This window comes from Dendrobates tinctorius, unplaced genomic scaffold, assembly GCF_039654945.1.
Source record: "Dendrobates tinctorius isolate UK_male_01 unplaced genomic scaffold, ASM3965494v1 ptg000162l, whole genome shotgun sequence".
Lineage (NCBI taxonomy): Eukaryota > Metazoa > Chordata > Amphibia > Anura > Dendrobatidae > Dendrobates > Dendrobates tinctorius.
In genome coordinates, this window is record NW_027361829.1 from 241628 (window position 1) to 265988 (window position 24361).

The 24361-nt window shown below is 45.7% G+C and overlaps 1 long non-coding RNA gene across 1 annotated transcript in view; it reads right to left on the reverse strand.

The window, feature by feature from the left end:
• The window catches only part of LOC141052559 (uncharacterized), a 111265-nt gene extending 89843 nt beyond the window's left edge, over positions 1-21422 (reverse strand). Inside the window, exon 1 of the long non-coding RNA XR_012220835.1 lies at positions 20987-21422. This is a non-coding gene — a long non-coding RNA (uncharacterized lncRNA). The remainder of the gene's footprint in view (positions 1-20986) is intronic.
• Positions 21423-24361: the final 2939 nt, after the last annotated feature.

The window sequence follows — 24361 nt, forward strand, 5'->3', positions numbered from 1 at the left end:
AGCACTAGAAAATGGTTTGAGAGAAAGCACTGGAGACTTCTAAGGTGGCCAGAAATGAGTCCAGACCTGAATCCCATAGAACACCTGTGGAGAGATCTAAAAATGGCAGTTTGGAGAAGGCACCCTTCAAATATCAGGGACCTGGAGTAGTTTGCCAAAGAAGAATGATCTAATATTCCAGCAGAGCATTGTAAGAAACTCATTGATGGTTACCGGAAGCGGTTGGTCGCAGTTATTTTGGCTAAAGGTTGTGCAACCAAGTATTAGGCTGAGGGTGCCAATACTTTTGTCCAGCCCATTTTTGGAGTTTTGTGTGAAATGATCAATGTTTTGCTTTTTGCTTCATTCTCTTTTGTGTTTTTTCATTTAAGACAAATTAAATGAAGATAATAATACCAAAGAATTTGTGTTTGCAATCATTTTCAGGAAGAAACTGAGTATTATCTGACAGAATTGCAGGGGTGTCAATACTTTTGGCCACAACTGTACACACACATTGAGATAGATATATATATATATATATATATATATATATATATATATATATATATATATATATATATATATATATATATACACACATACACACACCCACTTTAACAAACAGGTGCACACAAATATACTAATACACATAGATAATAGCAATTGTACACATTTTATTACTTACATATGAAGACCCTTTGGCAGGTGAAGTCCTCCATCTTCAGCAGCTCCATCCTGGTGGCCTGCTATCCGTCCTACAGCACTACTGGACAGATCTCAGCTGTCAGTCAGTCCTGCCTCTTCACTACCTCTGATAGCTGCAGAGAACAGCCTCCGAGCAGTCAGTGAATCTGACACTTCTCTTCCTTCCTTCTGAGAAGTTCTGACAGCTGCCTGATCCTGGTGAACATTGCCCATCACATCAACCTCCCCTACCCCGTAGCCACTTACCACCTCATGTACTCAGAGGGCTTTATTGAGGAATGGCTGCACTGCAGCCTCTGCTTCTGAAAGGACCAATGCAGCGGTTTTCCAATAAAGCCCCCTCAGTACAGGGGATGGAGGTAGCTGCAGGGGGGATTGGTGTGATAACTGCCTGACCGATGTTGGCATGAGCTCAGTTGTCAGAACTGCTGAGAAGGAAGGAGAGTTGTCAGATGTACTGACTGCTCAGAGGCTGTTCTCAGCAGCAGTCAGAGGCAGTGAAGAGACAGGAGACAGGATTGGCTGAGATTAGCCATACTTAGGCTATGTGCACACTCTGCGGTTTTTGCTGCGGCTCCGCTGCGGTTTTGGCCGCAGCAGAACTGCAGCAGTTCTGCAGACAGTGTACAGTAGGATGTTATCCTATGGGATTTACAATTTTTTGTGCAAATGTGGCGCCCCTGAGGCTCAGTCGCCACAGAGGTACTGCACCTTCTCCTAAGGTGTGGTGCCCCACCAACTGGTTAAGTTGGGAACTCTTTTCCACACTCCAACACCTGCACCCACACAGGATAGTTCAGCAATGGACCAGATTGCGGCTCCATGCTTAGAGGGTAGCAGAGCACCTTTCGTGGGTCCTTGCTTCGCAACACGAGATCTGCTGGGAGGTGGGTGGAGTTAGAGATATAAAAGAGTGGGAAAGTTTAGAATTACAGGGCTGTCTGACAGGAGGTCAGGCGAGAAAAGGTCAGTCTGACAGGAAGTCAGGCGAGAGAAGGTCAGTCTGACGGAAGGACAGGCGGGAGAAGGACAGTCAGTCAGGAGAGTCTGAGGACGGGTCCGAGAGGGAAGGAGATCCCTAGGAGAGGAGAGAGGAGTGCTGCAGCTGCCTCAGTGACCTGAGCCAGCTGGCACAGGAAAGGAACAGAAGGAGAAAGACGTAGAACTGCAACCTAAGCTTCCATAAGAGAGAGAAGGAACAGTGCGGAACGAAGGAGTAGGAGAACAGAGAGGAGTTGTGGGTTGGAAGAGGAACCCTGCCTATAGGTTCTCAGCACAAAGCGGGGGCCTGGTCCCCGAGGTTGTATGGACACTTATGGTTCTGCAGCAGACACCGGTGGAGTAATTGGCTGTAAATGCGCTACTCCCATCCAAGACTTGGGGCACAACAGCAACTGAATAGAGAGCCAGGACTCTGGAGAATGGAGTCCCCGAGAGAGGCTACAGCTGTCTGTCATACAAGTAGAGTTGTTAGGAACATCTGACAGGAGGAACTTCAGAGTATCATGGTACTGGAGCTCTTCACACTAAAAGGCGCAATAGAGGAGTCGTTCAGGAAAGGTACATGTTGGCGGAGTGTTGGAGAGAAGCCTGACTTGCCCGGGAGGTTGATTGAGTCTCTGCCCCGGAGGACACGGCACAGAGGCAGGCACCAGTGTGTAGCACGAACTGTGAGTAAAGCTTTGGAACTGCAAGACCTGGTGTCTTCCATTTATCTGTGCGCCAGCACCGTCAGCACCGCTACATCTGAGTACCAGCATTCCTCACACCGCCTGCGCCTATACACTGCCCTGGGGTTACAGCTTCACCTGTGGGGAGCTACACCATCTATGCTGCAACACACCATCAGCCCCAGAGGATCTGCACGCAGCGTTGGTTTAACATCTTGCTTGCCAAACACAACAGGTAGCGTCACAAACTATTCCATTCCACTTAAACTACATCACATTTCACCATTACTTGGGCGCCCAGGGCCACGGACCGGGTCACCGCTGCTGTGACACATTCCCCCGACACCAGCCCGGTACCGAGTACCCCACAGCCCTGGGACAGGGGCGACCCAAATTTGGCATCACGAACAGGATGACGAGACCCGATACCATCGGGTTCTGTGCGCCTGAAATTTGCGAGACTTTGAACTTATGAAAATGTGCAGAAGACCTGATTTAATAGACTGTAAAATGGACATTAGAAATGGCCGCTGGCGCAGAGAAGAAGGGCATGAAGAGATGGGAGGTCCTAGGAAAAGACCGCAAAGAGTATGGGGCCTCCCCTGCCTGAATTACTATGTGACAGATTCATGGCCCACTGTTGTGAGTTCATTTTCTGGTCCACCAGTTGTGAGTTCTCCTGCCAGGCTCCCTCTGGTGGTAACAGGAGGTTGTGAGGCTGATTTAATCAGTAGAGATCTGCCACCTGATAATGAGGATGATGATTGGACCTCAGGAATCTCAGACTGGATTTAAGACAGCCGACTCCTATTCTGGTGCTGGTGATTCCTTCTGGCTTGTCAGGTCTTGGTTTTCAGCTCTGTTCCAGTCATCTAAAGCTAAGTTTTTCTGCTAATGTTCACACTTGATTTTGTTGGTCTATTCAGTTTTTTGTGTGGTCAGCCAGCCCCGGCTGGAGCTGTGCTGAATTTCCACTCTTATTTACCTGTATTTGCCAATTTGCTTTTTGTCCCTTATTAGATTGGCCTATTTTTGCTCTGTCTCAGAATATTTCAGAGTGCTGATATAGTGGGAGAAGTCTAGTGACTTCAGGGTTAATTTTGCTATTAGAAGTGTTGGACATTATTTTTGTAGGGTTTTTTGCAGATTGCAGACAGTGTCTTTCCTTTCCTATCCTTTCTAGTTAGTTTGGGCCCCATCGTTTGCTCAGCCTATTTTCCTGCCTGTGTTTGTGCTTTCATCTTGTTTCACCGTCAATACATGTGTGGGGGCTGTCTTTCCTTTGGGGTCTGCTCTGGGGCAGTTAGTTTTCCCCTTTTCTTGCTTCAGGCTTATGTAGTTCTCCGTCTAGGATCATCGTAGGTACGTTCCACGGCTGCTGCTAGTTGTGTGGTTAGGATCAGGGATCTGCAATCTGCATAGTTACCAACCTCTATGGTTTTCTGTGACTTAGCTTGTTTTGTTTTTTTCTCCGCGGTGACCCATTCATAACAGAATCACCAGCCATACCGCAGATTCTAGGGCACTCAAAAGCAGGAAAAAGTTGTTAAAAAAAAAAAAAGTGTCAGAATTTTTTATTTATATATTTTTTCCTCTTTTTCTCTGGGGCCGTAGGAGGATTTTTTTTTTCCTAATGGAGATTAAGCAATTGTCTGATCATGTGGAGCAACTTGCTGCTCAAGTGCAGGTAATTTCCACCTACCTCATTCAGTCACATGCTGCTGAACCTAAGATCCCTACTCCTGATGTGCTTTCTGGGGATCGGTCTAAATTTCTGAATTTTAAGAATAATTGTAAATTATTTCTTGCCTTGAAACCTAATTCATCGGGGAGTTCTGTGCAGCAGGTTAAAATTGCCATCTCTTTGCTGCGCGGCGATCCCCAGGATTGGGCTTTTTCTCTGACACCTGAAAATCCTATTCTGACAAATGTGGATGCATTTTTTTCAAGCCTTGGGGTTGTTGTATGATGAACCTAATGCTGTTGATCAAGCTGAGAGAACCCAGTTGGCAGTAAACCAGGGTCAGGATTCTGCAGAGTTATACTGTCAAAAATTCCAAAAGTGGGCGGTCCTTACTACATGGAATGATAGTGCATTGGCAGCTCTCTTTCGGAAGGGTTTATCAGAGACCGTAAAAGAGGTTATGGTGGGATTTCCTGTTCCCTCTGGTCAGGATGATTCTATGTCATTAGCCTTTCAAGTTGATAGGCGTTTACATGAACGTAAAACTACACGGGAGGCGCTGCCACCTTTTGAACAAACTTCTGAACCTATGCAATGTGATGGGGTTTTGTCTAGGGCGCAACGTCATGAGTTTAGAAGGCGCAATAAGCTGTGTTTTTTTCTGTGGAGACGTCTCTCATACTATTTCTGTCTGCCCTAAACGAGAGAAACGTTTTGCAAACACATTTGCTGTGGGCAGTGTACAACCTAAGATTCTTTTGGCAATTACACTGATCTGCTCCTTATCCACATTTTCCACGAAGGCTTTTGTGGATTCAGGAGCACCATTGAATCTGGTTGATTTGGACTTTGCTAAACGTTGTGGTTTTTCCATGACGCCTCTGCGGACGCCTATTCCTTTGAAGGGTATTGATGCTACTCCTTTGGCGGAGAAAAAAACCTCAGTTTTGGACCCAGGTAACAATGCGAGTTGACCCAGACCACTAAGAAAACTGTAAATTTTGGTGCTGCATAATTTGCATGATACTATTGTTCTGGGTTTTCCTTGGTTGCAAACTCATAATCCAGTTTTGGATTGGAAATCTGGGTCTGTGGTGAGTTGGGGTTGTCAGTGTGTTCTTAAGGACGCTCCTGTTTTCTCCACCTATCCTCAGTCTCATGATATTCCTGATTATCTAGCTGATTTTTCTGATGCATTTAGTGAGAGCAAGTCTGCATCTTTGCCTCCTCATAGGAGTTATGACTGTGCAATTGAGTTGATGCCTGGGTGTAAATTTCCCAAGGGTCGGCTTTTCAACTTATCAGTACCCGAACATGATGCTATGCGATCCTATATTAAGGAGTCGTTGGAGAAGGGTCATATTAGACCATCCTCGTCACCTTTGGGTGCTGTTTTTTTTGTGGCCAAGAAAGATGGTTCATTAAGACCGTGTATGGATTATCGTTCCCTTAACAAGATGACGGTTAAATATCAGTACCCGTTACCTCTGATGTCTGATTTATTCTCCAGAGTTAAGAGTGCCTGCTGGTTTACTAAGCTTGACCTCAGGGGGGAGTATAATCTTATTCACATCAAGCACGGGGATGAATGGAAGACGGTGTTTAATACTCCGGAGGGACATTTTGAGTACCTGGTGATGCCTTTTGGGCTCACTAATGCCCCTTCTGTCTTCCAGTCCTTTATGAATGATATTTTCCGTGACTTTGTGTTTAAGTTTTTGATCATCTATCTGGATGATATTTTGATCTTTTCTAGTGATTGGGATTCTCATGTGGAACACGTCCGGACTGTGTTCCAGATTTTGAGGGAGAATTCCCTGTTTGTTAAGGGATCGAAATGCCTCTTTGGTGTACAGAGGATTTCATTTTTGGGATTAATCTTGTCTCCATCGACTATTGAAATGGACCCGGCCAAGGTACAGGCCATTTATGATTGGGTTCAGCCTACTTCTTTGAAGGCCCTCCAGAAGTTTTTGGGTTTTGCTAATTTCTATCGTAAATTTATAGGTAATTTTTCTGGTATTGTCAAACCACTGACTCATCTGACCAAGAAGGGCGCTGATGTGCTGAATTGGTCTCCTGAGACTGTCCCAGCATTTCAGGAGCTTAAGCAGAGATTTACTTCAGCTCCAGTTTTACGGCAACCTGATGTCTCACTTCCATTTCAGGTGGAGGTAGATGCTTATGAGATTGGTGCAGGAGCTGTTTTGTCCCAAAAAGACCCTGTGACTTCTAAGATGAATCCCTGTGCCTTCTTTTCTCGAAAGTTCTCCCCATCCGAACGCAACTATGACGTGGGGAATCGGGAATTGTTGGCCATGAAGTGGGCATTTGAGGAGTGGAGACATTGGTTGGAGGGAGCTAGACATCAAGTTGTGGTCCTCACCGATCACAAGAATTTGATTTATCTGGAGTTTGCCAAACGCTTGAATCCTAGACAGGCTAGATGGGCCTTGTTTTTCACGCGTTTTAATTTTGTGGTCTCTTTTCTTCCAGGCACTAAGAATGTTAAGGCAGATGCCCTTTCTAGGAGTTTCTTTACCGATTCCTGTTATGGATGAGTCACCGGAGGAAAAAACAAAAATAATAGCTAAGTCCAGAAAACCAGAGAAGTTGGAAGCTATCGGATTGCAGACCACTGAACCTATCCACAACAACTAGCAGTAGCCGTGGGGGGTTCCTACGGTGCCCTAGACCCCTCGATCACAGCCGGAGAACTAAATTAGCCTAAAGACAGAAAGGGGAAATCTAAACTGCCCCAGAGCAGACCCCAAAGCAATAGGCAGCACCCAACATATAATGACTGTGAAGCAAGATGAAAAAACACTAACAGATAGAAAGATAGGTTGAGCAAATGATGGGGCCCAAGCTAACTAAATAGGACAGGATAGATAAGCTGCTGTCTGCAATCCGCAAAAACCCTATCCAAAAATGAACCAACAGACTGATAGGAAAAACAGGCCCTGAAGGCGCTAGGCTTCAAAAAGACTATATCAGCACTCAGGTATATTCTGAAGACAGAGCCAGAGATCAACAGATCAGAGACAAAAATGGAATTCAGCTCACCCCCGGCCGGGGATGGCTGAACTCCAAAAAACAAGGCAAACAAAACCAGAACTAAAGTGTACAAAGGGCAGAGTAAAACATATCTTTGAGAAGCAGAAATCAGACTGGTCTCCAAGAATCCAGCAGGAAAATCACCGGCAAGGCAGCAGGGCGTCGGCTGCCTTATATCCAGTCATCAGTTCCTGTGACCCAGTCATCATCTACCTGCTCAGCTGTTTGGTAATCAGCCTCACTACCTTCCTTCGTTAGAAGAGGGAGTTCATCAGACCTCACTGGTGAAGGGAAAAATGGACTCACAACAGATTCCCTTATTGTGACCGAACCTACTACCATCCTAGGTGAGGGGGTAGTTCTTTCTGCCATTTCTCCCGAATTGAGACGCGCCCTGGAGGAATTTCAGGATAAACCTGAGCATTGCCCTATGGGAAAATTGTATGTTCCTGACCAGTGGATAAAGAGAGTGATGTCTGAAATTCATTGCTCCGCATTGGCTGGTCATCCAGGTATTTTTGGTACCAGAGATTTGGTGAGTCGGTCTTTTTGGTGGCCTGCCTCATCTCGTGACGTCAGTAATTTTGTACAGTCCTATGGGACTTGTTCTCAGTCTAAACCCTGTTCTCGTTCTAGTGGGTTGCTGATGCCCCTGCCGGTGCCCAAGAGGCCATGGACCCATATCTCAATGTATTCTATTTCTTATCTTCCTGTCTCTCAGAGAATGACTGTTATCTGGGTGATTTGTGATAGATTTTTGAAGATGGTCCATCTTGTACCACTCCCAAAGTTGCCATCTTCCGCTGAGTTGGTGCCCTTGTTTTTACAACAGGTGGTTTGGATACATGGGATTCCTGAGAACATTGTGTCCGACAGAGGAGTCCAGTTTGTTTCCAGATTCTGGAAAGCCTTTTGTTCTAATCTGGGAATTTAGTTATCCTTCTCCTCCACGTTTCATCCCCAGACCAATGGACAGAGAACAAACCAGACCTTGGAGTCTTATTTGAGATGTTTTGTATCTGCTGATCAGGATGACTGGGTCTCATTTTTGCCCTTGGCCGAATTCGCACTGAACAATAGAGCTAGTTCTGCCACTTTGATGTCACCCTTTTTCTGTAATTTTGGGTTTCATCCTCGATTCTCTTCAGGGCAAGTGGAATCTTCGTCCTGCCCAGGTGTGGACACTGTGGTTGAGAGAATGCAGCAGATATGGGACCAAGTGGTGGATAAGTTGTCACTCTCTCAGGAAAAGGCCCAGCGATTTTCCAACCGGCATAGGATCATTGGTCCCCGGTTTAAAGTGGGTGATATGGTTTGGCTGTCGTCTAAGAATATTCCTATGAAGGTTGCATCTCCAAAATTTAAGCCAAGATTTATTGGACCTTATAAGATTTTGGAGATTCTTAATCCTGTTTCTTTTCGATTGGCTCTTCCAGTTACGTTCAAGATCCATAACGTATTTCACAAATCTCTGTTGAAGAGGTTTGTTGAGCCAGTGGTGCCTATGGCAGGACTCCTGACCATGTGTTGGTTGAAGGCAATGTGGAATATGAGGTAGAGAAAATATTGGATTCTCGTTTGGTTAGACGGAGACTCCAGTATTTGGTCAAATGGAAGGGTTATGGCCAGGAGGATAATTCTTGGGTCTCTGCCTCTGATATTCATGCCAATAGATTGGTTCGTGCTTTTCACCGGGTCCATCCTGATCGGCCTGGTGGCGTGGATGAGGGTTCGGTGACCCCTCCTCAAGGGGGTACTGTTGTGAGTTCATTTTCTGGTTCACCAGTTGTGAGATCTCCTGCCAGGCTCCCTCTGGTGGTAACAGGAGGTAGTGAGGCTGATTTAGTCAGTAGAGATCTGCCATCTGATAATGAGGATGACGATTGGACCTCAGGAATCTCAGACTGGATTTAAGACAGCCGACTCCTATTCTGGTGCTGGTGATTCCTTCTGGCTTGTCAGCTCCGTTCCAGTCATCTAAAGCTAAGTTTTTCTGCTAATGTTCACACTTGATTTTGTTGGTCTATTCAGTTTTTTGTGTGGTCAGCCAGGCCCGGCTGGGGCTGTGCTGAATTTCCACTCTTATTTACCGGTAGTTACCAATTTGCTTTTTTTCCCTTATTAGATTGGCCTCTTTTTGCTCTGTCTTAGAATATTTCAGAGTGCTGATATAGTGGGAGAAGTCTAGTGACTTCAGGGTTAATTTTGCTATTAGAAGTGTTGGACATTATTTTTGTAGGGTTTTTTGCAGATTGCAGACAGTGTCTTTCCTTTCCTATCTTTTCTAGTTAGTTTGGGCCCCATCGTTTGCTCAGCCTATTTTCCTGCCTGTGTTTGTGCTTTCATCTTGTTTCACCGTCAATACATGTGTGGGGGCTGTCTTTCCTTTGGGGTCTGCTCTGGGGCAGTTAGTTTTCCCCTTTTCTTGCTTCAGGCTTATACATTTCTCCGGCTGTGACGAAACATCTAGGATCATCGTAGGTACGTTCCACGGTTGCTGCTAGTTGTGTGGTTAGGATCAGGGATCTGTAATCTGCATAGTTACCAGCCTCTCTGGTTTTCTGTGACTTAGCTTGCTTTGTTTTTTTCTCCTCAGTGACCCATTCATAACAGCCCACCCGCCGAGTGGTTCGTATACTGGCTTGGTATGGAGGCGCTGGAAGACGTTGCCCCCAGAAGGAGGAGCAGAAGGAGCCAGTGGCGGGAAAAGGGCCGAGGCAGGAAGAGCGCCAGAACGCCATGATGAAAGTAGACGAGAAGTCAGAAGAACGGGGGGAGGAGAGGCCACTCGCTTCTAGGCTGCCCCTGCAGAGGCTCCGACCGCTGATACATCCTCGGCAGCGGCCACCACCGCCTTATAACTGATGTTGCCATTGGGTGAGTCCCATCCAGAGGAGGTATATGAGAGCTCTGGAGCAGAACGGAGGGCCGGGACCGCGTCCCCACCTGGACCGGGCGCGGCAGCACCGACCTCCACCGACGACCCTGACTGAGTCCGACCTGGCTCCAGCATGGATCCGACTGCGGCCCATCCCGCCAGTCATCCTGGGATTTGCGGCTGCTGCCATTTACCACCCGGTACTGGAGCCGGAACCGTGGCTGGGACCGCCAGGTATGAATACTGCCCCGGGGCTGACCCTAGCTTTGGGAGCGTAACCTACCGACAGGAATGGCCCGATTGACCTCCGCCGACAACCCCCGACTGCAATATCGTTAGCTGAAGTCCTGATGGACACTGAAGAATCGGATTCTGGGGAATCAGCGGCAGCAGTGGCTGAGTCCACAACAGTCGTAGAAGCGCCATCGGAGGTAGCGGACATACCATCTCCGCAGGCAGTAGACGTTACAATGGCCCTTTCCATTACTCCGGCCAGTCCCTATCTCACCCTGTGGGAGGCAAAGTATATGCGGCTAGCTAGTAGTCAGCAGGACGAAGATACCGCGTCTGGTAGCAGTTCCAGTTCGGCTTCCAGAACCCCAGGAGGGGACCACAATTAAAGAAAAATTTCCACAATCTCGTTACTCAGGATGGTTTATTTGCACCAGTTGTGCCTTGTTTTTGCTATCATGTTTTTGTTTTTCTGGTAGCACCTTTAGTTGCCCTGTTTTGATTGGCAGCGTTCCTCAAATTTGAACTAGCGATCATGAACTTGGAGTGATCCAAAAACTTTTAATGTAAATAGTTGCATCTCTTTAGGTGCCCCCTCTTGGTTTTACATATAAAGACACTTTTCGAAGATGATGTCTACCTCAAAGGACACTGCAAGAAATCCCGGCTGGGAGCGGTGTCCAGCACTTACAAGAATAATTGTTGAATGTTTTACTGTTAAGTATTTGATAATGTGTTTTATAAGACTATTAGTAACAGAGAAATGGCTTTTATTGAAGAATTAGGAATGTCTGATCTAGAGATGAGTGATGTGAATAAAGAATTGAAAGTAGACAGGTGACGGACCAGGTACTCGCAGTCAGCGTCTTGCGTCTAGAAGAGACAGTGAAAGTTGAAAAAAAAATGTGTTACAGAGAATAGCAATTTGAATTGAGAATAGATAGAATCTTAGATAGAATTGTTTGTAGCGTTCAAGATGAGTACCTCCTATACTAGGAAGATTAGTATAAGTTGTTATGCATTACAAAATTTTTGCATGTTTCTTTGCCATCTACTTTGTTGTCTTGCAGCCCGCGGACATGCTGTGTTTAACAGGGGGGTATGTGGCGCCCCTGAGGCTCAGTCACTACAGAGGTACTGCACCTTCTCCTAAGGTGTGGTGCCCCACCAACTGGGTAAGTTGGGAACTCCTTTCCACACTCTAACACCTGCACCCACACACAGGATAGTTCAGCAATGGACCAGATTGCAGCTCCATGCTTAGAGGGTAGCAGAGCACCTTTCGTGGGTCCTTGCTTCGTAACACGAGATCTGCTGGGAGGTGGGTGGAGTTAGAGATATAAAAGAATGGGAAAGTTTAGAATTACAGGTCAGTCTGACAGGAGGTCAGGCGAGAGAAGGTCAGTCTGACAGGAGGTCAGGCGAGAGAAGGTCAGTCTGACAGGAGATCAGGTGAGAGAAGGTCAGTCTGACGGGAGGTCAGGCAAGAGAAGGTCAGTCTGAGGGGAGGTCAGGCGGGAGAAGGACAGTCAGTCAGGAGAGTCTGAGGACGGGTCCGAGAGGGAAGGAGATCCCTGGGAGAGGAGAGAGAAGGAGTGCTGCAGCTGCCTCAGTGACCTGAGCCAGCTGGCACGGGAAAGGAACAGAAGGAGAAAGACGTAGAACTGCAACCTAAGCTTCCAAAAGAGAGAGAAGGAACAGCGCGGAACGAAGGAGTAGGAGAACAGAGAGGAGTTGTGGGTCGGAAGAGGAACCCTGCATATAGGTTCTCAGCGCAAGGCCGGGGCCCGGTCCCCGAGGTTGTATGGACACTTATGGTTCTGCAGCAGACACCGGTGGAGTAATTGGCTGTAAATGCACTACTCCCATCCATGACTTAGGGCACAACAGCAACTGAATAGAGAGCCAGGACTCTGGAGAAAGGAGTCCCCGAGACAGGCTACAGCTGTCTGTCATACAAGTAGAGTTGTTAGGAACATCTGACAGGAGGAACTTCAGAGTATCACGGTACTGGAGCTCTTCACACTAAAAGGCGCAATAGAGGAGTCATTCAGGAAAGGTACATGTTGGCGGAGTGTTGGAGAGAAGACGCCTGACTTGCCCGGGAGGATGATTGAGTCTCTGCCCCGGAGGACACGGCACAGAGGCAGGCACCAGTGTGTACCACGAACTGTGAGTAAAGCTTTGGAACTGCAAGCCCTGGTGTCTTCCATTTATCTGTGCGCCAGAACAGTCAGCACTGCTACATCTGAGTACCAGCATTCCTCACACCGCCTGCGCCTATACACTGCCCTGGGGTTACAGCTTCACCTGTGGGGAGCTACACCATCTATGCTGCAACACACCATCAGCCCCAGAGGATCTGCACACAGCGTTGGCTTAACATCTTGCTTGCCAAACACCACAGGTGGCGTCACAAACTATTCCATTCCACTTAAACTACATCACATTTCACAATTACTTGGGCGCCCAGGGCCACGGACCGGGTCACCGCTGCTGTGACACATTCCCCCGACACCAGCCCGGTACCAAGTACCCCACAGCCCTGGGACGGGGGCGACCCACAAATGCTGCGGATTTTTAACTGTGGAAAAGCTGTGGTTTTGAATCCACAGAAAGAAATGACATGTGACTTCTTTTCTGCGGATTCTGCTGCGGTTTACCATCTCCTCCATTGTAGAGGTGATAAACCGCAGGGAAAACCGCAGGCCAATCCACAGGTAAAACCGCAGGTCATTTTAACTGCCATTTTACTTGCGGTTCCGCAGATGAAAAATCCGCAGACCAATCCGCAGCATGTGCACATAGCCTTACTAGGCCTGCCTGTCATTCTGCCTGTGCCTGAAAAATGCTGAGAAGCTGGGGCGGCTCCAGGAATCCCAGGCTCCTGCATCATATATCCAGCAGCAGCATCAACTAAAAGGAGAGGAAGGAGGACCCTTCTAATATATTCTGCAGAGTGCACACCCTCTCTGATGGCAAATGACTAAGGTACGGGCCCCTTCCTCTCATCTTAATGTAGATGCTCTACACGAGAACAAGACATTTAATCAGCTCATAGGGCCATTTCTCCTTTAGGGCCCCTGTGCAGCTGCATCGGCTGCACAAGCAGCATGTCCGCCCCTGAGCTACCTCCTTCTCCACATCTTCCACCCATACTGCTACATCCACCTCCTCCTCCACTTGGACCTGTTCCTTCTGGTACAAGGTTCTTATTTTTTAGTTCCACTCTGCTTACCATAGGGGGAAGATGAAGCTGTAGTGAAGGACACAATTATATTTACAGGTTGCGCTTGCGCAGTTTAAAAAAAATTCGCTCTATGTGTACTCTGCACCCGTCTCTATGATAGTACCGTGCTTATGGATCGTCCCCAGGTGTGGGATTCACTCAGTACCAGGCCGGTGTCTTAAAGGGATGTGTCACGGTAGCAGTGACCCGGTCCGTGGCCCTGGGTCTCCATGTAAAATAGATGGAATTGAATAAAGTTTATATGTAGATAATTTGTGACGCCACCTGTGGTATTCGGCAATGAAGGTGTTAAGCCGAAGCTGCGGTGCAGATCCTCTGGGACAGATGGTATAAGGCAGCAAAGATGGAATAGCTCTCCACAGGTAGAGCTGTGGTCCCAGGGCAGTAGTAGTAGGTGTTGAGGTAGATGATGTAGTGTTAGGCACAGAGATGTAGCAATGCTGAGTGGGTTGGTGCAGGAAGGATTCAATGACACTGCTGAGTGCAGTTCCAATTCTTTTACTCACGTTTCTGGCACAGACAGGTGCCCGCTTCAATGCCGCAGCCTCCAGGTTAGGGACTCAGCCAACTCCCAGGCAGATGGAATTAACCCTTCCAAGCACTCCCTTTCGTGTGCCTGTTCTGAACGTCTCCTTTCTAGCGCTAATCTGAAGTGCTTGTAGTTCTGAATTACACTCAAGTTCCTCCTTCTTGATGTTACTTATAACTCCAATCGTATGACAGGCAGCTGTAGCCTGCTTCGGGGACTCCATACAATAATGTCCCGGCTCACACACGTTGCTACTGTGTCTTCGAGCCTTAGGTGGGAATAAAGTTATCACAACTTCTATTCCTCTGGTTTCTGCTGTAGGATCATTAGTATCACACACAGCCTCGGATACCGGTGCCCGACCTTGGTGCGTTAAACTTAGGAAAGGGCTCTGCACTAGCCCTAGTCCCCAGTCTCTCTCCTAATTACATTCCGTTCTTATCTATCTTCCTTCTGAACAACTGATCCTTCTTTCTTCCTCTTTCCTTGCTAGCAGCTCCAGCTCACAGGGAGCTGCTGCAAACACGTCCTTTCCCTCCTTCCCCCATAGGGGAACTCTGACTAACTTCCTGTCAGCTTTCCCCTCTAGTGTTTCAAAGCTCCACCCACCACCCTTCATGAACCAAAGGAGCTGCCATAAAGGGTGCTCTGCTGTTCTAAGGTGTCTGTGCTGGATGTAGCCACATGTCCCACATGTCTACTTTACGTCAGCACAATTTTGGAAGCAAAATTTTTCTTGCTTGGAACTTATAAGGGTTAAAAGTTGACCAGCGATTTCTCAATTTTACAACAAAATTTACAAAACCATTTTTTTTTAGGGACCACATCACATTTAAAAGTCACTTTAGGGGGGGGGGACTGAAAATACCAAAAAGTGACACCATTCTAAAATCTGCACCCGTCAAAGTGCTCAAAACCACATTCAAGAAGTTTATTAACCCTTTATGTGCTTCGCAATGTGGAAGGAAAAAATTAACATTTAACGTTTATTTTTTTACAAATATTTTACTTCAGAATCAATTTTTTTTTCACAAGTGTAAAAAGAGAAAATGAACCGAAAAATTATTGTTCAATTTCTCCTGAATACGCAGATATCCCATATGTGGGGTTAAACCACTGTTTGGGTGCGTGACAGAGCTTGGAAGGGAAGGAGCTCCATTTGACTTTTTCAATGCAGAACTGGCTGGAACTGAGATTGGATGCCATGTTGCGTTTGGAGAGACCCTGATGTGCCTAAACAGTGGAAACCCCCCACAATGACACCATTTTGGAAACTAGACCCCATAAGAAGCTTATCGAGATGTGTGGTAAGCACTTTGAACCCCCAAGTTCTTCACAGAAGTTTATTACGTAGGGCCATGAAAATAAAAATAAGGATTTTTTTTCACAAAAATGATATTTTTGCCCCCAAATTTTTATTTTCTCAAGGCTAACAGGAGAAATTAGACACCGAAAATTGTTGTGCCATTTCTCTTGAGTACGTCAATACCCAATATGTGGGGGTAAACCACTGTTTGTGCTCTGCCGTGTGCCTAGAAGGGAGGGAGCACCGTTTGACTTTTTGAGCGCAAAATTGGCTGGAATCAATGGCGCCATGTCTTGTTTGGAGACCCCCTGATGTACCTAAATAGTGGAAAACCCCCAATTCTAACTCAAACCCTAACCCCAACACACCCCTAACTCTAAATCCCAACCCTAACCATAATCCTAATCACAACCCTAACCCCAACACACCCCTAACCCTAATCCCAACACAAACCATAACCCTAATAACAACCCTAACCCCAACACACCCCTAACCCTAATCTCAACCATAACCCAAACCACAACCCTAACCATAACCTTAACCACAAACCTAACCCCAACATACCCCTAACCCCAACCCTAACCCTAATACCAACCCTAACCCCAACCCTAACACTAACTTTAGCCCAACTCACTTTAGCCTAGCTCTAACCCTAATGGGAAAATGGAAATAAATATATTTTCTTTGTTTCATTATTTTTTCCTAACTAAGGGGGCGATAAAGGAGGGTTATTTACTATTTTTTTTTATTTTGTTCACTGTGATAGGGTCTATCACAGTAACCAAAATGAACCAATAGGAAAAATCTTCCTATTGTTGCTCGGTGCTGGCCGACAGATCTCGGCGGGTGCACTGCACATACGCCTGCCATTTTTTTATCGGACCAAGATGCCGGCGGCCATGGGGGAAGCCAGGAAACCCAGGGACACTGGGAGGTACCCAGGGGGAATCGGGGACCCCATTTTTCTCTCCTTTGATGTGCAATCACATCAGAGGAAAGAGAAATTAAATGGCACATCAGACTTTTTTTCGCGGTCGCCGTTATGCAGTTAATAATGGCGATCGCAACAACAGAGTCAGTAAAAACTGGCCCAAATCATGTCCTCTGGGGTCTTGTCTACCCCTGACAGCCGAGAGACAGGAGAAAACCTGACTCTGGGGGGCGCTATATGCTTAAACCTCAGCACCATTAAAAAGCAGCACTGTGGTTTAAAGGGAATCTGTCACCCCTTTTTTCGAGTATCAGCTGCGGCCTCCGGCTTCAGGGGCTTATCTACAGTATTCTGTAATGCTGTAGATAAGCCCCCGATGTTACCTGAAAGAGAAGAAAAGTGAGTTAGATTATACTCACCCAGGGGCGTTCCAGGTACGGAGGGAGTTGCTGTCCGGTCCGGCGCCTCCCATCTTGCAGTGATGACGTCCTTTTCATTCCTGGCGGGCGTGGCTCCGGCTCTGGCGCATTGCTCTGCCCTGTTAAGTACCCTTAACTGCTGCCATGAAAAGGCATAATCAATGTGCTTTCAGCAGCCAATTACACAAGCCGTATTTTTGGAACATTGTGGGTGTGTCCTGCGCCCTGACTGGTTTGCCGCAATGTGCATACGTAGGAAAAAAAATGGCTGCTGTGCTTACAAGAATGCTGCACCTCTGAGCTCTGCAAAACCCCCCTCCTCAGCAAACACGTGCCAAACACTCACGATACACCACCAGGTGTAAGTATTTCCAGACCTCCTGACGAAGGCAGAGTGCCAAAACGTGCGTTGGAAAGGGCGCCCAGGAGACCAGGAGCAGCTGACATTACCCAGTGAGTTACATATTGGTACCAGCATATTACAATACTTACCTGTACTTACCGTTCCTCCCATGTTCCTGGTCTATGATCATTAGATGTGGATACATTGACACTTGGTACTATTTTCACTATGTTACCCAGAAAGTACTGACATCATTTTAATGTACTGAGTTTTCTTTGGATATACTGACACCTTGTGGTGTCTTGGTAATTGCACCTTATCACTTTCACCTTGTGATTTTACACTTACTTATATTTGGTCACTACTTTTTATCACATATATACATTTTTGATAATTATTGTATATCCTTGTATTTTAAGTTATATCCACATCATCCTTATATTACTGGATAGTTGCGGTCTATTTTTGTATGGCATACAGATTTATATTGTTATTTATATTTATGTAATTTTGATCACATACCATTTTTTAAATCCTGATTAGTGTTGAGCATTCCGATACAGTGAATATCGGCCGATACCCGATATTTGCAGTATCGGAATTCCGTTACCTAGTACCAATATTTTTTCAATATCGGATACCGGAATCGGAAGTCCCCATAATGCAATGAGCCACTGTTGTGGCTGTGATTGGCTGCTGAAATGATGTCATCATGATGCGCGGCATGTGCGCATCATGATGCGCGGTCTGTGTCGACTGCGGGGGGTCTGTGCCGACTGTCGGGGGTCTGTGCTGGTTGCCGGGGGTCTGTACGGGCCTCTCGGGTGTCTGTGCATGCCTGTCGGGGGCCTGTGCCGGCTGCCGGTGGTCTGTACGGGCCTCTCGGGGGCCTGTGCGGGCCTGCCGGTGGTCTTGTGTGTGTGCAGGCATCGTCCGATGGGACTACAAGTCCCATTGGGCGATGCCTGCTACAATGACAGTGATTGACACATTAGCCAATGATGGGACAGTAGTAGTCCCATCTTCCGGCTAATGTGTTGAATGTAAAAAAAAAAACATACTACATATATACTACATTCATACAACATACATACATGCTACATACATAGTTCATATATACTACATTCATACAACATACATATATACTACATACATGCTACATATATACTACATTCATACAACATACATACATACTACATTCATACAACATACATACTACATACATGCTACATATATACTACATTCATACAACATACATATATACTACATACATGCTACATATATACTACATTCATACAACATACATATATACTACATACATACAACATACATACTACATAATACATACATACTACATATATACTACATTCATACAACATACATGCTACATATATACATTCATACAACATACATATATACTAAATACATACTTCATATATACTACATTCATACAACATACATACATACTACATACATGCTACATATATACTACATTCATACAAAACACATACATACTACATACATACTACATATATACTACATTCATACAACATACATACTACATGTATACTACATTCATACAACATACATACAACATACATATATACTACATACATACTTCATATATACATGATCCCAGAAGCCAGTGTCATCTATGAAAAAATATGAAAATAGCAAACAAGCCATATACTCCCTGATCCGCAGGAATCCACAAGGGTCCCATGTCGATTTCCCGTGGAGAACAGCAGCATCAGCTGATGCGACCGCTCTCTAGGGGCTTCAATAATCCAATGACGGGAGGTAGGTATCCTTCCGCACTGTATTCCTCCGCCACTGTAAAAAAATAGACCCTAGTCTCACTTTATGGCAAAATCTGCATGGGAACTTTCTCACACAGCAATTCCAAAAGTGAGACTAGGGACCATTTTTTTTACAGTGGCGGAGGAATACAGTGCGGAAGGATACCTACCTCCCGTCATTGGATTATTGAAGCCCCTAGAGAGCGGTCGCATCAGCTGATGCTGCTGTTCTTCATGGGAAATCGGCATGGGACCCTCGTGGATTTCTGCGGATCAGGGAGTATATGGCTTGTTTGTTATTTTCATATTTTTTCATAGATGACACTGGCTTCGGGGATCAAAGTGACAAGTGATGGTGAGTATGTACTCTATGTTATATGTACTGTATGTCTATGTATGTATTGTATGAATGTATTGTATGCAGTATGTATGTAGTATGTATGCAGTATGTATTATGTATGTATGTATGTTGTATGTCTGTAGCATGTTGTATGTATGTAGTATGTACAATGTATGTATGTTGTATGAATGTAGTATATATGTAGCATGTATGTAGCATATATGTATTTTGTATGAATGTAGTATACATGTAGTATGTATGTATGTTGTATGAATGTAGTATGTATGTAGTATATATGTATGTTGTATGAATGTAGTATATATGTAGCATGTATGTAGTATATATGTATGTTGGATGAATGTAGTATATACAGTATGTAGCATGTATGTAGTATGTACTATGTATGTATGTTGTATGAATGTAGTATATATGAAGCATGTATGTAGTATGTATGTATGTTGTATGAATGTAGTATATATGTATGTTGTATGAATGTAGTATATATGTAGCATGTATGTAGTATGTATGTTGTACGAATGTAGTATATATGTAGCATGTATGTAGTATGTATGTTGTATGAATGTAGTATGTATGTAGTATATTTGTATGTTGTATGAATGTAGTATATATGTAGTATGTATGTAGTATATATGTATGTTGTATGAATGTAGTATATATATAGCATGTATGTAGTATGTACAGTATGTATGTTGTATGAATGTAGAATATATGTAGCATGTATGTAGTATGTATGTTGTATGAATGTAGTATATATGTCGCATGTATGTAGTATGTATGTATGTTGTATGAATGTAATATATATGTAGTATGTATGTAGTATATATGTATGTTGCATGAATGTAGTATATATGTAGCATGTATGTAGTATGTTGGTTTTTTTTTTACATTCAACACATTAGCTGGATGATGGGACTACTAGTGTCCCATCATTGGCTAATGTGTCAATCACTGTCATTGTAGCAGGCATCGCCCGATGGGACCTGTAGTCCCATCGGACGATGCCTGCACACACCCAAGACCCCCGGCAGGCCCGCACAGACCACCGGCAGCTGGCACAGGCCCCCGAGAGGCCCGTACAGACCACCGGCAGCCGGCACAGGCCGCCGGCACGGACCACTGACAGCCGGCACAGGCCCCCGAGAGGCCCGTACAGACCACCGGCAGCCGGCACAGGCTCCCGGCAGCCGGCATAGACCACCGACAGCCGGCACAGGCCTTCGAGAGGCCCATACAGACCACCGGCAGCCGGCACAGGCCCCCGAGAGGCCCGTACAGACCACCGGCAGCCGGCACAGGCCCCTGACAGTCGGCACAGACCCCCAAGAGGCCCGTACAGACCACCGGCAGCCGGCACAGGCCCCCCGACAGTCTGCACAGACCCCCGAGAGGCCCGCACAGACCCCGCCCGCACACCCAGACACGCACAGTGTCCACCCACGCACCGCCCACACTCTTCCCCCCTCCCGAACAGGATGTACAAGGCAAGAAAGGGTTTTTTTTAATTCCGATATTTCTGTCCCATTGACTTGAATGGTACTTCGGTGATACCGATACTTTTTGGGGTATCGGGCTGATCCAATCCGATCCGATATTTCTGAATATCGGATGGTATCGCTCAACACTAATCCTGATATATTAATAAAAAAATTGAAATTTATACTTTAATATTTTGGACTTTAGTGGTGTTTTTCGTCTCTTGGTTCTGCTTGTGTCTTGTATATTGGCCTCCTTGTTTGACAACCCTTTTCCATCGCATGATTCAGTGACATATAGCCAGTATGCTGCTATAGCAAGATAATAATGAAAAAAATATTACTACCTTACATATTGTGCATACTTACTATCAGTAGCTTTTCATGTTTTCTTTTCTTAGAATATTCCTTAGGGGTCCTTGAAAAAGAACTAGTGGTGGAAACCTCCAGGTTAGCGTTTTCATTCTGCTTTGCATTCAATAAATCTCTAGGTGAATTTTCAACTCTGAAGCTTTGAGCTTCTGCTAAGTTTTCAGTAACCAGAAGTGGAGATAAGTTTCTTGAAATTATGCCAATTTCTCTAGAATTCATTGGCAAATTAGTTATAACATCTTTTACTTGTCCTGGCTCCATTTTAGAATTGGCAAGATAGGTTTCTTCTTCACATTCGCTTACTGTTGGTAAACTGTTCATGTAGAATGTTGCTAAAGGAGTACTATGCTTCATCAGCTTCATCTTTCTTGAAGTTCTTCTTATCTTTAGAAATGAGTATTCTTCTTCTGACATGTTAGGGTTGTAAATGTCCTTTTCTTGGAAAAGATTAAGAGGCATATTAATACTAATAATGTGTTTCAAATCTTAAGCCAGGATCCGAAACAAAAAAAAATTATTAAAACATACAAAACATGGTCATTAATTTAGAACTAAATTCAAACGTCTGGGCTGGATAATTTTAGCTTGCTCATATTCCTGCATTATTGTCATTTATGTTATGACAGGGTCACTGATGTCATAAATGAGGGGAGATATGTGTCACAAAGATTGCTTTCCTGAGTGATGTGAAAGCCATATATTTCTTCTCCAGCAAGATATGTGCTGAGAGCAATCCAGTCGCTATATGGGCATGGCTTTCATGTTGGGTAGGTCAGAGATGGGCAGGACGCCTACCCACCATATCTCCACCTCCAGGGTGTGGCTGGAGGGGAAATAAATGTCCAGCCAGTTTTTTTTTCTGGGTTCTGTGTTGAGTAGAGGCAAACAAGCCTTAGGCTGACGCTCCTGAGAAAGCTGCCATGTGTGTTGGCAGGACTATCTATGAACTTTTTGTTTCCTTTTGAGCAAGAAAGGCTGCTTTTTCTGTTACCATTTTGTGGTTTATGCCACAATAAACCACCCAGAAACTTTAACCCACGTGTGCCTGTGTTTACCTCGAAAAGCAGCTAAGGCTGGTTTCACATTTGCGTTTTTTAGCGCTGGAAAAAAACGCATATGTGCGCATGCGTTTTTTCCCCTATATTTAACATGGGTGCGCATACCTGCGCGCTTGTAAGCGCATGTATGCGATTTTCATGCGCTGCGTTTTTTTGGGGTGTGCGTTTGGATTTTCCAGACGCAGCATGTTGCATTTTTTGGCCCTGCAAAAAAGCGCATGCGCACATATGCGCACGTTTTGCGCTAAAAATGGCCATTATAGCCTATGGATGCGCATATGTGCGCACTGGCATGCTCATGTATGCGTTTTTTTGCATATGCGTTTTTTTTTTTTAACCATGGAATTTAGGGGTTTGGGTTAGAGTTAGGGTTAGTTAAGGGGGTTTAGGGTTAGGGTTAGGGTCAGGGTTAGGGTTTGGGTCAGGGTTAGGGTTAAGTATGGTTTGGTTAAGGGTTAGGGTCAGGGTTAGGGTCAGGATTAGGGTTAAGTATGGTTTGGTTAAGGGTTAGGGTCAGGGTTAGGGTTAGGGTCAAGTATGGTTTTGTTAAGGGTTAGGGTCAGGGTTAGGGTCAGGATTAGGGTTAAGTATGGTTTGGTTAAGGGTTAGGGTCAGGGTTAGGGTTAGGGTTAGGGTCAAGTATGGTTTTGTTAAGGGTTAGGGTCAGGGTTAGGGTCAGGATTAGGGTTAAGTATGGTTTGGTTAAGGGTTAGGGTCAGGGTTAGGGTTAGGGTTAAGTATGGTTTGGTTAAGGGTTAGGGTTAGGGTCAGGCTTAGGGTTAGGGTTAGGGTTAGGGTTAAGTATGGTTTGGTTAAGGGTTAGGGTCAGGGTTAGGGTCAGGGTCAGGGTTAGGGTTAGGGTCAGGGTCAGGGTCAGGGTTAAGTATGATTTGGTTAAGGGTTAGGGTCAGGGTTAGGGTTAGGGTTAGGGTCAGGGTTAGGGTCAGGGTTAGGGTTAGTAAAGTCATGGTTTGGGTTAGTGTGAGGGGCCACCTAATGTTGGAAAAAAACGCAAACGCGGTAAAAACGCACTAAAAACGCATACAAACGCATAAAGACGCTGCGTTTTTTTCATGCATGCTCATAAAAATGCTTGAAAAAAACGCAGCAGTTGTATGCTTTTGTATGCGTTTTTTTGCGGGAAAAACGCGCTGCAAAAAAAAGCAAGTGTGAAACTAGCCTTAGTGAGCCAACCTGCCAAGTGGTGTTTTGGATGTGGGCAAATGTTCCAGGAACACATGTAGCAGCGGTGGACAAATCGTATGTCCTTGGTTAAGGCAGCTAAATAGATGGAACAGCGGTCGGACAAAATGGACGAGCTAATAAAGCACTTGGTCCTGATCCAGCAGCAACAGCACCAGGTACGGCATGAGACAAATAAGCTCCTAATACAGCAGCTGCAGCAACAGCAAAGACAGATGAAACTCCTGATATGAGAGGTCTGCAGCAGAGAAATCACCCCACCCCCTCATCAAGGTGATGATGAGCCATGCAAAAGATGACCCCAGGGGATGACAGAGGCATTATTGACTGTTTTTGTACGGGTTGCAGAGCGGGAGAGGCTGCCCCCCGAACCAGTGGGCGAAGATGCTGGACCCCTATCTCACAGGTGAATCCAAGAAAGCTTATTTTGACTTGGCCTTTCAGGATGCCCAGGAATATGCCAAGTTGAAAACAGACATATTGGCATGCTCAGGGGTCACGATGTCTGTCAGAGCCCAAAGGGTTCATCACTGGGCGTATTGTAGTGACAAATCTCCCCGCTCACAAATTTTTGACTTGTTGCATTTGGTCCAGAAATAGCCGGAGTCCTCCACTCCAGCCTAGATGTTCAAGTGGGTCATCATGGACCGATTTATTCACTTTCTACCCAGGTCGGTGCAGACCTGGGTTGCCCAAGGAGACCCCTGGAATGCGGATGACCTGGTGGGCCTCGTAGAAAGGTACCAGGTGGTCGAGAGGTCCCTGAGGAAGCCAGGGGGCAGTACAGCTCCATACTGGGATACCCAGCGGGAGCCCGAGTCCCCAAAGAGGGATTACATAGCCACACCACTGGGGGTGTCTGAGGTCTCAAGAAGCTGCTGAGGGCCTACCAAAGGCTGCTGCTAAAGACCTGATCTGCTGTCGGTGTCACGGTCATGGATACATAGCAGCCCATTTTCCTATGTCTGCAGATGGATTGCAGCCTGAGCAGGCACTGCTCTTATTATGCCTACCCAGCCTGCAGTGTGGACTATCAGCCTATAGAGGGGCTGCAGTCATGTCCCGTGACCGTAAATGGCATACTGGTGGCAGGACTCTTGGACTGTGGGAG